The sequence below is a fragment of the Amphiprion ocellaris genome, chromosome 3, assembly GCF_022539595.1.
Source record: "Amphiprion ocellaris isolate individual 3 ecotype Okinawa chromosome 3, ASM2253959v1, whole genome shotgun sequence".
NCBI lineage: Eukaryota > Metazoa > Chordata > Actinopteri > Pomacentridae > Amphiprion > Amphiprion ocellaris.
This window is the reverse complement of record NC_072768.1, coordinates 39,548,258-39,562,678: the sequence shown is the minus strand read 5'-3', so window position 1 is coordinate 39,562,678 and position 14,421 is coordinate 39,548,258. Positions and strand designations below refer to the sequence as shown.

Genomic DNA, 14,421 nt, shown 5'->3' with positions numbered 1-14,421 from the left:
CGATTTTAAGTCTTTTGAGACAAACTTTAAGTCATTTTAGACCATCTTTATGTTTCCTTGTGCAACTTTTGAGTATTTCAGGACACGTTTCAAGTCTTTCTTGACACTTTTGAGTCATTTTAGACCGTCTTTATCTGATTTGGGACAAATTTTAAACGATTTCAGACAAGATTCAAGTCATCTTTGGTGAAATGTCGACCAGAGACTGTATTTTAGTAGAAATATGGATCCATGCATAGATATACACTTACAGGAACTTTATGGAGACACTAGACCAGCCTGGATTGGAAACTTTGCATTTTTCTTCCATTTTTAATGGCCAGTAATGATTCATTATTGCCATTTTGGACAATTTTGAGTCATTGTATACCACCTTCATCTTATCTTGGACAGATTTGAGGTATTTTTTGAAATCTTAGTTCATTTTAGATGAGTTTGAGTCATTTTGGGCCGTGTTTTATCTTATTTTTGAGCAATTTTGGACAAGATTCAAGTAATATTGGTTGAGATTCAAGTCATCTTTGGTGAAATGTCGACCAAAGTCTGTAAACGTATGTCGCCTTCTGCTTTCAAAGCAAAACGAGCCGCCAACACATTCTCTCTGTTTATGTTTTAGTGCATTAAATTCAGCCTGTAGTTCAGCAGCTGAAAAGAGGAATCCTTCTCCAAAACAGAAATTGGGGTCAGATTGGCTCCAATTTTGTCGGTGCAGAGAAGACAAGTGAACCTCCACAACAATTTTCTTTTCACTAAATGGAGTCGGACTGTTGGAAAAAGCCGAGTGAAAGCTTTGTGAATCGGCACCGACCCCAAACAGAATGAAATAGATCGGACAGTCTCTGAAAGGATGAAAAGCTTTATTTTTCCTCACACATTCCACAATAGACTGTGAGGAGAAAAGGCGACGCTGTGCACGTGTGTGTTGTTGGTGTTTTCTGTGATGACGTGAACACACTGCAGAGGCATTCACACCAATGCTTTCACTTTAGTGTTTTATGAATTCTCCAGTCCTTAAAACACACTGAGAGGGACGACTGTAGAACCGAGATTTAATTTTAAAAGAGCTCAAGAGACCCTGATTTTTATGGAACTAATATTTCACTGTTAAGAAGCTCTCAATGTATTGTAAGGGATGTTATTGACATATTATCAGTATAATATCGGTATATTATCTGTATATTATCAGTATATTATCGGTATATTATCAATATATTATCTGTATATTATATCAGTATATTATTGAAATATTATCAGTATATTGTCAGTATATTAGTGTAATTTCAGGATATTATTGGTACAATATTAGTATGTTATTAGTACGTTATCGGTATATTATCAGTATAATAATAGTATATTATCAGTATATTATAGGTATATTATTGGTATACTATTGATATACTATCAGTGTAATGTCCGTATATTATTGGTATATTATCTCTATATTGTCGATGTTTTATCACTATATTATCTATATATTATCAGTATACAATTAGTATATTATCAGTATATTATCATTATATTATCGATATCTTTCTTATCTGTTTATTAACATTAATTAAACCTTGATATAAAACATTTTTAAAACGTTTTTCAGTCTCTAACATAGATAACTATTCTTTCTGATAACTCTGCAGTCCTTAAACACACCATGAGGGACGACTGTAGAGCCGTGATTTAATTTTAAAGAGCTCCAGTGCTGGCTGATTTTTATGGAACTGATCTTTCACCGTTAAGAAGCTCTTAAACCTCCTGGTTCTGGTGTTTAAATGAGAAAACAGCAGCAGTAACTGGATCCGGCTGTCAGAGACTCTCATGTCGGTCCGAGCCGATCCTCGGGGATCTCGGAGCTCGTTTCCATCATTTCCTGGGGAACAATCCGGCCGCTCCACTTACTACCTACTTCCATTGCTGTTATTGCGTTACGGCTGCATTGTCGCTCTGCGTTGGAGGGTCGCATGGGGAGACGCTCGCATTCCTCTGATTGAAGACACCGCAGTAATGGAGCAGCATGACGGGAAGAAGGAGCTGCTGCAACCTCAGCGGGTTTAGCTTTCATTTATTCACCCACCTGATGGCAGTTTAACTCTTAGAGAAATAGTTTAACAACGGAAACAAACATGTTGGTTTCACATCTGTGCAGAAACAAGAAAAGCACTCAGAGTCCTCCTCCAAGGCTGCTCAGTCGTTGTGTCATTTCCAACAGATAATGTGTCCATTTAACCCTCCTGTTGTCCTCATTTATGGCACCAAAAAATATTCTTTCTTTGTCTGAAAAAAATCCAAAAATTCAGCAAAAAAATTCCCCAAATTTCTGAAAATTTGCAAAACCTTCAGGAAGAAAATTCCAATAATTCCTTCAAAGTTTCCCTGAAAAATTTTATTTTAAAAAAAAAAAAAATCCCCCAAATTTGGCAAGAAGATTCTTGTAAATATTTTCAAAAAATGATTAAAACACTTCCAAAAAATCCTAAAAATATCTAAAGTGATTCCATATATATCAGTAAAACTTCTAATATTTTCTTTAAGAACATTGACATAAAAATTGACACCAGAATTATCTTCTAGACCTGATTTATTCTGAATCTAACATCGTCCATTTAGTGAAAACTATATTCTGTGTGAGTCGTATCTTCAGTCAGCTGTTGGTCTGCTTTAGTTCTGAGCTGGTTTCATTTAAAATCACATAAAGACATGAAGCGATCAGATGGACTGAAGTCTTTTCTGTCCAAACCTCCGTCCTGCAGCTCCTTTCTGTCAGATAAATGTCACAAATCCAGCAGCTGTTCTTCCTTTATGTGAACCAGAGACTTTAAATCACAAAGAGACGACGTTCTGAAGCTCCACATCTCAGCTTTTTATGCTTTTCATGTTTTACTGACATTAAACCTGCAGAAAGATTCACCACAGCCTGAAGATACACAAAAAAATAACATTTAAATCATCAGAAAATATTTAAACACTGAAATAACAAAACGTCTAAACGTAGGTCTTTGATTGTAATATATATATACATATATACATATATATATATACATATATGTGTATATATATATATATATATATATATATATATATATATATATATATATATATATATAAAGGGTAGCGATTAAAAAAATTATCTAATTAATTACAGGCTTTGTAATTAATTCATCGCAATAATTGTAGTTTTGTCAAATAGCAATATTTGACACAATAAGTGAAGTTCTTCAATTCAAATAAAATTGTGGTTGACAGTTGAATCAATGAATAGACATATATGTGTTTATAATTTAAAATGTATTTTAATAAAGGAAAATGGGACATATAGAAAAAAGTGATTTTGATGACTTAAAGCCTGAATTTAGTTGTTTTTTCTACTTTATGGCACATAAAATCAGCATAAGTAGTTCAAGGAGCTTCAGAAAGTAGAAAATCCAGAGATTCATTCTGTTTTCATCTTTTCTGGGTCTGATAAATGGTGGAATTTTGATGGTTCTTTTTATAGGAATATCAATTTCTATTTATGTAATTTTTTAATAAACAAAAAGTTTATAATTAAGTTATTTAAAGAGATATTTTTGTTGTTTAGGTTATTCCTCCTCCAGGAGGCAGAGCCTCAATGGAGTAAAAACTTAAACCACAAAAATGTTTCATTTCTATTTATCTGCATTTTTCATCTGTCTGCTACATTCACAGATTACTGCAAATCTAAGTGCAATTATAGCGATTTTATTCAACATTTTAAGACTTTCTGTAAACTAAAGCACTGTCTAGAAAAGTGGTCTATTATGGGATGGCTACACCGTTAGCCGTTAGCATGACTCGTAGCTAACGTTAGCTCTGGTGCTAACAGCAACATGTTTTACATTGAGGTGATACCGTCAGCTTGAAGTGACGCAGTGATCAGAAAACTCTTTGTTGTACAATTTACACACAACCAGGCTTTTATCCAAGCTGCCATCAGGAAGATTTTTAAAAGAAAACCTTCTGCCCAACAAGCTCAATCTGGTCTTCCTTCACTGTTCACCAGTGCCTGACTTCACTCAGTGCTTCCTGTGCTTCTTCTTCATGGCTACAAACAGACTTTAGGTTCATTACCGCCACCTACTGGGCTGGAGTGTTCATCAGCGTTACCAGAAATGAGGGAACTGAGGAGGGTGCAATTAATTATTTTATTAGTTTTAACACGTTATTTTAGCTGTAATTGATTAATCGAAATGAACGCGTTAAAGTCCCAGCCCTAATATATATATATATATATATATATATATATATATATATATATATATATATATATATATATATATATATATATATATATATATATATATATATATATTTTTTTTTTTTTTTACAAATTTTGTGTTTTGATAAAGGTGATATTTATGTTATTCTTTTTTTTATCCTTTTTCCAATTTTAAACAGTTAAAAATATTTTAAAAATATTATTTTATAAAGGGCTGCACAGTGGTGTAGTGGTTAGCACTTTCACCTTGCAGCTAGAAGATCCCTGGTTCACGTCCCGGCTTTCCCGGGATCTTTCTGCATGGAGTTTGCATGTTCTCCCTGTGCATGCGTGGGTTTTCTCCGGGTACTCCGGCTTCCTCCCACAGTCCAAAAATATGCTGAGGTTAATTGATCATTCTAAATTGCCCGTAGGTGTGAATGTGAGAGTGATTGTTTGTCTCTGTATGTAGCCCTGTGACAGACTGGTGACCTGTCTAGGGTGTCCCCTGCCTTCACCTGAGTCAGCTGGGATAGACTCCAGCCCCCCATGACCCTAGTGAGGATTAAGTGGTGTATAGATAATGGATGGATGGATGGATGGATGGATGGATGGATGGATGGATGGATGGATGGATGGAATTCTATTTGTTTATATTATATTTATTAAAAAATTATATATATATATATATATATATATGTATGTATGTATGTATGTATGTATGTATGTGTATATATATATATATATATATATATATATATATATATATATATATAAATAAAATATGTATATATGTATGTATATATATGAATTTTATATTATTTATATTTGTTCTAAAAAAAGTCACAAAATTATAATAAATTTTGATCAATACATACTTTGAATAATTTTTTTTTATTAATTTAATTTTTTTTTTTTTTTACATTTTTTGACCTGAGTGTCGGGCTTTTCTATTTTGTTTTCAACTCGCATCAAATTTCAGTGATCACTTGAAGGCGTTTATTGTGGTAAAAGAATTAAACAGACACTGCAGGATTCTTACTTCAGTATTCTTACTTGTCTATCAGCGTTTCTACTCATGAAATAATGTTTTTTTTCCTGTTCAAGTGTGAAAAATCTGCTTCTAATTCCCGCTGCAGCTCTAATGAAGGATCATTTTATATTTTCTTTGTGTTTCTGGTGTTTAAATGAAACTAAAACCTCCATTTTGTGGTTTTCAGGCTCCTTTCTGCTCTGATTCTTCAGATTTTTCTTTTTTTCAGGTAAAATCGGTGAATTTTTGCCCCTCTGTTGTTCCTCACATGTTTGATCTGCAATAAACATCTAAAGGATAAATTCTGTTTTCTGTGAAGCGACGGCAGTAGAACACGACGTTTCAGTGAAACCATTAAACTTCAGCCTTGAGTCTTTTTATGAGTTTCAATCAGCCGAAGGTTAAATGGAAACCAAAGGACAACGTTGTGGGAACTAAAAGGACTGAAGGCCTCGGAGCTGCTGCAAGTTTTAGAATGAATTCCTTTAGTTCGTTAAATCTGAGGTTTTATCCTCAGATTTCAGAGGAAAGAGACAACAAAGTTCAGCTGCTTTTGGTTTTGATCAGTTTTTTTATGTTATTAATGATCCTCATGTTTCTAAAATATTCAAATATTCACCGTTTTCCTCCGATGATAAAGATAAAGATAAAGATAAAGTTCTTTATTTCTCCCCACTCCAGGGGAAATTTACGTTGTTACAGCAGCTTTATTTACAATATATACAAGGGTGAAAATTTTTTTTTTAACAGATGAGCTGCAAACAAAACACTGGGATTTTTGTCTAAACTGCAAAATAATCAGGCTTTTAACTGTAATTTTAGAAACTATTTACCAGCATTTTACAGAAAAATATTACAGATTTTTAATGTATATGATGAATATAAAAAAAAAAAATTAATCCCCAAACTGAAAACAATCAAAATAAAAAATCCGTTTTACAAATTAACATTTGTTCTTTTACAGGAAATTTACTGGATTAAATTCAGCAAAAAAATATTTTACAGATATTTGCTGTTATTTCAAAGAATTGTAATACATATATTAAAGATTGAAAAATATTGAATCATTTTTTTAAAGTTATTTTACAGATTTTATAATTATAGAAAAAATGACCAGTAATACAAAATTTAAAACCAGCAAAAATATTATTAAATATACAGTTATTTGACAAAAAATATGTCAATTTAAAATGTCAAAAATTATAATTTTTTTAAAAAAATGTTTTTTATTTCTGATAAATTTGGAATTTAAATCATCAAAAAAAATTATGAAATTTACAGATATTTCACAAAAAATTATGTAAACATAAGCACAAATTATGTAAAATAATTAGTATTTTTCAATTAAATTTATATTAATGATAATAATGATTGAAAAATTGAAAAAACACGAGTTTCCATGTAGACTGGAAAAATTCAGTCAAAATGAAATCTGTAGTTTTGTTTTATTAAATTATTAATAATAATTTGTTCTTTTGCAATTACAAAATTACACCATTAAATTACACTGTTTTAATGTTCTTAATAAGCAAAAAATCACAATTTTAACATTTTATATTGTTATATTTTCTGTTATTTGATGGACTGAAAAATATATTTTTAAACTGATTATTTTCCTGATTTTTCCTGTTTTGTTAAATTACAGATAAAATCTTACAAAATTACAGAAAAAAATATAAATTTACATTACATTTAAACTTAAATTCAGTCAGATTTCTGTATTTTTACATCCTTGTTTTATATTTGCTGATATTTTTACAGCTTTTAAATGTTCTGGTGTTTCACAGTTTGTTAGTTTTTTTTGTTTTTTTTTAAACATATTTTCTGAGATTTTTTCTGTTTTTTCCAGATTTATTCCTACAATGAATCTGTTTCCTTCTTCCTGTTTTCTGGGAGACGTTGGGAAATGTCTCCTCCTCCATCTTTATTCTGTCATTTTAACTCTGAAGTATGAAATTAGAGACACTTTGATGCACAAATTAGAAGTTCAACCTCCAGTCAAACGTCACGTTATTCAGAGAAAGTCTTTAGAGGAGAAACGATTTCACACAAACAGAAATATTCCTAAATAATCCTCAGATGTTCCATTAATCACCACGTAATCTGATAATTTAGTCTAAATTCTGTGATTTTAGCTTCTTAAAAGTGAATATTTTCTGGTTTCTTTCCTCCTCTGTCACACTAAATTGAATATATTTGGATGAAACGAGACATAAGAGGAAAAAAAAATCCACATTTTTCACCTTTTTCTGACATTTTTAAATTTTTAAAAATAAACAACAGAATAAAAATCATTAAAAATGACTATCAAATCTACAAATTGTTTGTAAAATTAATTTAAAAAACAATCAAATGAATTAAAATTATTCTATTTTTCAGATCTTGAAATAAAAAATAAAAAATTTTTAAAAATCACTAAAATTTACTCTATCAGATCTATAAATTTAAAAAAAGAAAAGAATAAAAATCATTTTACAGACCAAACAACTAATCGATTAATCCAGAAATTAACAATGAAATAAATAAGAGATGAGACAGAATTTTATTAACCTAAGATTTGAAGGAAAGTCCCAGAAAATCTAAAAATAAATGCTTCATATTATTATTTGTATTTATAAACTCTACTGAGACTAGAATTCTCTGTTTTCATGATAAACACCAGCAAGTTTGTTCCTTATTTATGTAAATATCTGCAGCTTCAACTTCAATTTGCACGTTATTTTGCATTTTATACTTATTTCTATCGTGTTTGAGCTACTAATTCTCTTAAATTTCCCCAAGAAGGTAAATAAAATTTTTATTTATTTTCTCTGACATGAACTTTCTGGAGAATCGATCAGATCCACACAGGAGAAACGACTAAGAGGTCAAATAAGTGAAACTAGAACAGAAAAAGTGAAGCAACGCTGCTAGAAAAGAGAAAATAAATGAAGACGACGTCGACGGTCTGAGGTCACAGGTGAGGTCACAGGTGAGGTCAGAGGTGAGGTCAGAGGTCAGGCTGCAGCATTTCCTGTTTCTGTTTCATCTGAGGAGAAGTTTCTGCAGATTTCTGGAAGTTTCTGCAGGTTTCTGGAAGTTTCTGCAGGTTTCTGGAAGTTTCTGCAGGTTTCTGGAAGTTTCTGCAGGTTTCTGGAAGTTTCTGCAGATTTCTTGAAGTTTCTGCAGGTTTCTGGAAGTTTCTGCAGGTTTCTGGAAGTTTCTGCAGGTTTCTGGAAGTTTCTGCAGGTTTCTGGAAGTTTCTGCAGATTTCTGGAAGTTTCTGCAGGTTTCTGGAAGTTTCTGCAGATTTCTGGGAAGTTTCTGCAGATTTCTGGGAAGTTTCTGCAGGTTTCTGGAAGTTTCTGCAGATTTCTGGAAGTTTCTGCAGGTTTCTGGAAGTTTCTGCAGGTTTCTGGAAGTTTCTGCAGATTTCTGGGAAGTTTCTGCAGGTTTCTGGAAGTTTCTACAGATTTCTGGAAGTTTCTGCAGGTTTCTGGAAGTTTCTGCAGATTTCTTGAAGTTTCTGCAGGTTTCTGGAAGTTTCTGCAGGTTTCTGGAAGTTTCTGCAGGTTTCTGGAAGTTTCTGCAGGTTTCTGGAAGTTTCTGGAAGTTTCTGCAGGTTTCTGGAAGTTTCTGCAGGTTTCTGGAAGTTTCTGCAGGTTTCTGGAAGTTTCTGCAGATTTCTTGAAGTTTCTGCAGGTTTCTGGAAGTTTCTGCAGGTTTCTGGAAGTTTCTGCAGGTTTCTGGAAGTTTCTGCAGGTTTCTGGAAGTTTCTGCAGGTTTCTGGAAGTTTCTGCAGGTTTCTGGAAGTTTCTGCAGATTTCTGGAAGTTTCTGCAGACCTGCTGCTGGTTGGATTCTTCCTTCCAGACGCTGCTGGAGTCGTGTTTCCAGCCAGCAGGTGGGTTTCTTTTGGTTTCGTTTGTTTTTGGTCTGATCTCCAGACGAGTAAATTAGGGAAATATTGAGTCTTTTTATGACAGATTTTTGTCAATTTGGACCAATTTTGAGAAATTATGGATATTTTTTAAATAAACTGGGTAAATATTGAATATTCTTTAATTTGGGATCATTTTCAAGTAGTTTAAAACTTTTGTGTTGTTTTGAACAATTTTTGAGTCACTTTGGACAAAATTTTTTAAGTTTTTTGTCATTTTTTGGGACAAAATTGAGGAAATTTGGGACAATTTGTTATGGTTACGGACATCTTTTGTCATGAACATTTTTTTAAATAAATTTAGGAAATATTGAGTCATTTTTAAAAAAATGTATGTAGTTTGGGATAATTTTTGAGTATCTTTCTAAAAACTTTTGTGTCCTTTTGAATAATTTTTGGGTAAATTAGGGAATTATTGAGTCTTTCTGAGAGATTTTCAAATTATGGATGAGTTTTTGAATAAATAGAGAAAATATTGAGTATGTTTTTGAAATTTAAGTAGTTTGGGCTCATTTTCAAGTAATTTTAAACTTCAGAGTCATTTTGAATGATTTTTGGGCCCAATTTTGAAAAGTTTTTCTAATTTTTTGGGACAAATTTGAGGAAATTTTGAACCTTTTTGCTATTTTTGAAATGTTGAGCAAATTTTTGAGTAATTGTGAATTAATTTTTGAATAAATGCAGGAAATATTGAGTAATTTTTAATAATTTTTGAGCAACTTTGGACAACTTTTGTGTCATTTTGAACAATTGCCAAGTGTCTTTTGTTCTTTTTTTTTTTAAAGAGAGATTTGTGTCCTTTTGGACAAATTTTGAGAATTTCCCATTTTGTGTAATTTTGACCAACTTAAATGATGTCTTGAACTTTCGAATTCTGTTTAAAAACTGACACCAGATCAGTTTTACATCTGTGTCATAATATAAAGATCATTGAATCTGAGTAATTTGGAATAATTTTTCAGTCATTTTAGACAAATTTTAGGTCCTTTTGGGCAATTTTTGAGTAATTTTGTTTGTTTTTTTTTTTTTTTTACCAATTTTTGTCATTTTAAACAGATTTTGAGAAATCTGGGATGATTTCTGAGTCATTTTAGACAACGTTTGAACAATTTCTGTCACTCTGAACAAATTTTGATTAATTTTATAATTTATTATTAATGTAACAGTATATATATATATATATATATACATATATGTATATATATATATATATATATATATATATATATATATATATATATATATATATATATATATATATATATATATATATATGTAAAGAAGTTTTCTGAACTCAGAAATATTGATGAACAAACATGAATTTTACAGTGTAGAAGGTCTATAGATGATATGCAATGATTTTTTATTTAAATGTTATTATTTTAGGGGGATAAAGTCACTTTTCTGCGCTTTTGCTGTAAAACCTCCAGTTATTCTGACACCTCCACCTTTTTTACTAATTTTAATGAACTTTTCCTGTGTGTTTGTGTTTTGGGAGGTTAAACTTTTAACTCTCGTCTCCCAGCTGCTGTCAGGAGGGTTTTTTCTTCCAGCTCCACCTTATCTGATGTGTTTTCTGTGGACCCTCCTCCTCCTGGAGTTTGGTCTTTTGTTGTCCTCCCCTTCCCCCTTCCTCTCTCCATCCTCCACCCATCCTCCCCTCTCCTCTCCTCCATCAGAGGGTGACGCCAGCCCCTCTCACCCCGCCCCGTTCAACTCAGTCCACCGCGTTCATTTCATTCCTGCTCCCATTCCGCGCATATTTCGCATCCTTGGAGAGACGCTGCGCATTTTACGCACTCAGCGCGCCCGATCCTCGAGCAGAGCAGAACCCGGAGGAGCTGCGGAGTTGGCGGAGGGCTTCCCGGTGCCGATCCGCGGAAAAGTGCGCGGATTAATCCGGAAAGAGGCGCCACGGATCGAGGTAAGTTTCCCGAGGAGGAGTCGTTGCCCCCGGCAGCAGCGGAGCGGCTCCGGGCTTCGAGCCTCCGGACGGTTCGTTGTTTCCGAAAAGCCTCAAGTGGCTCCGGGTCTGGAATCAAAACACTTTCGGCGACATCTCGACACAAATCGACCAAATCCGGCCGCCGTGGAGGCGAAAGCTCTAATAAGCTGATTAATCCGAGCTCCGGAGCTCCAGAGCGCCGCTTTCTCTCCAGTTTTAGTCCGTTTTTCTTCTGGCGACACCAGAAAAAAAACAAACAAACCAAAAAAAGCCACACAGAGCTGATCTTCTGCTTCCTCTAAACCCTCCTCCGGTGTTTCTCCGTTCAGCTCGGTTTGAGGACGGAGCTGCAGCTGAACAAAGCTGGGAGAGAATCAGGGACTTGTTGCTTCGGCTCCAGGCCGAGCAGAGAACAGGAACCAGGCCACAGGCGGCCAGAGACCCTCCCGCTCCACCCAAACCCCCCCCCCCCAAAAACCCCCCCCAAAAAACCCCAAAACAGACACGAGTAGAGAATAAAAGTCCAGATCCTCAGTCTGGAGGGAGTTTAACACCTGGAGGAGGAAGATCTCAGCTCCCAGCGCACAAAACTCCTATTTCTGGATTGAAATCCGGTTTTTACGCACGTCTGAGCGCGTTTGGACAGTTTTTAAATCCTCGGTGCGAGTTTGAGCTTTTAAATGTTGAAATATTGATTAAAGGCTGCTGTTCTCAGAGCTGCTCATCCTGTGGGAACTCAAAACAAACCACGATGTAATTATTGGAGCAGATTATAGGACTGTAGGAGCAGATGCATTAATTCACTAACAGGCTGTTGGATGTTCACATGGTGGACACAAATCCACACAAACAACACAAATTCACACAATATTTACACATTATTCAGTCAGGGAAGTGATTTTCTGCTGCTTAATACGCTTTTTTTACCTGTAAAATGTCAGAAAAATAGTGAAAATTGCAACAAGATGTTTAGATTTTTGTCCTTTTTCTGCCTTAAATGACTGTTTCCTGCATTAGTGCCGTTATTATTCCAGTTTCACATTTTTTGCTCATATTTTCAACTTAAATGTGACTAAACTGGTCTAATTTGAGACGTAGATGCCTTTTAAAGTGTTCAATTTAACATCTGACTTTATTTAGACAAAGAAAACAGTTTGGATTCAACAAAATCAAGCTTTTCATTGATTTTTTTTGAGTTGTTACAACTTCTGGTGGAATTATCTTCAACCAACGAGCTAAATTGAGTCGGATTAATTAACTTTTTGATTATCTAACAATTGGTGGCAGGAATACAGTTTTAAGTTGATTATTTAGAAAAATTAATTAAATTTCATGTTATTTAAGTGGATTTTTAAAAGTATTTTCCACTTCTTTAGCATATTTCCGGATTAAAAATGTTAAATTAGCAACAAAAAACAATTAAGTTGCACCAATTAGATTCTTGTTTGTGAATTTTTGTGTGTTTTTAGTGTAAACACAAGGTGATTGTTAATAAAAATGAAGCTGCTGAAAGGAAACTGTCCAGGTGACGTAGAAAAGGAGAAAAAAATTAAGTTAAAAATCCATTTTTATTAAGTTTCTTCAGTTTAAAGTGAGTTTTAAATCAAATAACACAGAAATTTGAGTTGATATTAAGCTGAATGTTTAGTTGATGCAACATTAATACATAAATTCAACTCAAAATGTTTATAAAAATCAAGAAAAGTTAACTTTTCAAAATAAATGTATTTCTTTTTTGAGGATCTTTGGCAGCTCTGTTTATTTAAATGAGGAGCCGTGATGCTCCACAACAACACAAATATCTGCGACGCAAATTACTTTTTAAAATTTAAAACCTTCCAAACGGGGAGAGAACAAAATGAAAACAGTGTGTGTGTTCCTGTGAGTGTGTGTTTCTCTGAGTGTGTGTGTGTGTGTGTGCGCGTGTGTGAGCGTGCACGTACATGCGCGTGTGTCATTGTCTCGGAGTGTACAAAGCTTTGTGCAAACAGCCTCCACTTTCCTCCCCTCTCCCCCCTGCAGTCCGTTGACATCTGTTTTCAGAGCCTCGTGCACCTGTAGAGACCAGAGCCGTGTGTGTGTGAGCGTGCACGTGTGTGTGTGTGTGTGTGTGAGCGTGCACGTATGTGTGTGTGTGTGTGTGTGTGTGTGAGCGTGCACGTATGTGTGTGTGTGTGTGTGTGTGTGTGAGCGTGCACGTATGTGTGTGTGTGTGTGTGCGTGCACGTGTGTGTTTGTGTGTGTTACAGAGGGGGGGAGGGAGGTGCAGAATGCAAATCCAGGCGTTTGTTCTGAGTCTAAGCAACGCAGACCGACTGACTAACGACCATTTGGTGTGTGTGTGTGTGTGTGTGTGTGTGTGTGTGTGTGTGTGTGTGTGTGTGTGTGTGTGTGTGTGTGTGTGTGTGTTTGCCTCTTGCTGTCCAGGCCAGGCAGCTCTATTGTTGCAGCAACAGGCGTCGGTGGATGAGGACGCACCATATGGCCTCTGTGTGCTTTAGTCACCACCGCTGTGTACGTGTTCCTGTGTGTGTGTGTGTGTGTGTGTGTGTGTGTGTGTGTGTGTGTGTGTGTGTGTGTGTGCGCTAGTAAATGCTGCTGCAATATGGTGGCGTCTGTGGTTCCTCCTCTCATCTGTCGCCTGGTTTCTGGATGGAAATCTGCTCCACAGATTGTTTATGGATTAGAGGCGTAATCTGTGACGTCTCACTCTGTCGGGGTTTTCGGAGCACAAACGTAGTCCTGAAGTTTTGGATCAACAGGTGACTCATCGTGGAGACCGTTCTCCTGGTTCTGGGCTTGTTGGAGAGTTGGGGGAGGAAGAGACAATAGAGTCGTGGAGGAGGGAGGGAGAAAGCAGCAGAAAAAACAACTAGAACAGTTTGATTCTTCATCCACAGAAACTTTATCAATGATCAGAGTTCTACCTTCATCCTGGGAATATTTCCAGAGTTCCAGCTCCTTGAAGTCCAGAAAAGAGAACGTTCTAGAGGAGACAGCTGTTGGTAGGTCTACTCTAGAACTTTCTCCAGGGGACGTTCGATTGGACAATTTTTGAGTCATTTTGAAAGGTTTTTGTCATTTTTTGGGACAAATTTAAACATTTTGGGATCATTTGTGTAATTCTGGACATATTTTGTCATTTTGAACAATTTTTTGGAACATTTCTGACAAATATTGAGAAATTTGAGACGATTTTTGACAACTTTATTGACATTTTGTGCCATTTCTGATGAATAAAAAACACATCTGAGTTGTGGTAAAAACTGACACCAGATCAGTTTTACATCCATCCAGGTGTCATGATATAAAGACAAT

General features: G+C 34.7%; 1 protein-coding gene across 1 annotated transcript in view; it reads left to right on the top strand.

The window, feature by feature from the left end:
• The first annotated feature begins 10,855 nt into the window (after window positions 1–10,855).
• Window positions 10,856–14,421, top strand: part of tead1a (TEA domain family member 1a) — a 61,287-nt gene continuing 57,721 nt past the window's right edge. Inside the window, exon 1 of the mRNA XM_055009064.1 lies at window positions 10,856–11,082. The gene's annotated coding sequence lies outside the window, so the exon portion shown is untranslated. The remainder of the gene's footprint in view (window positions 11,083–14,421) is intronic.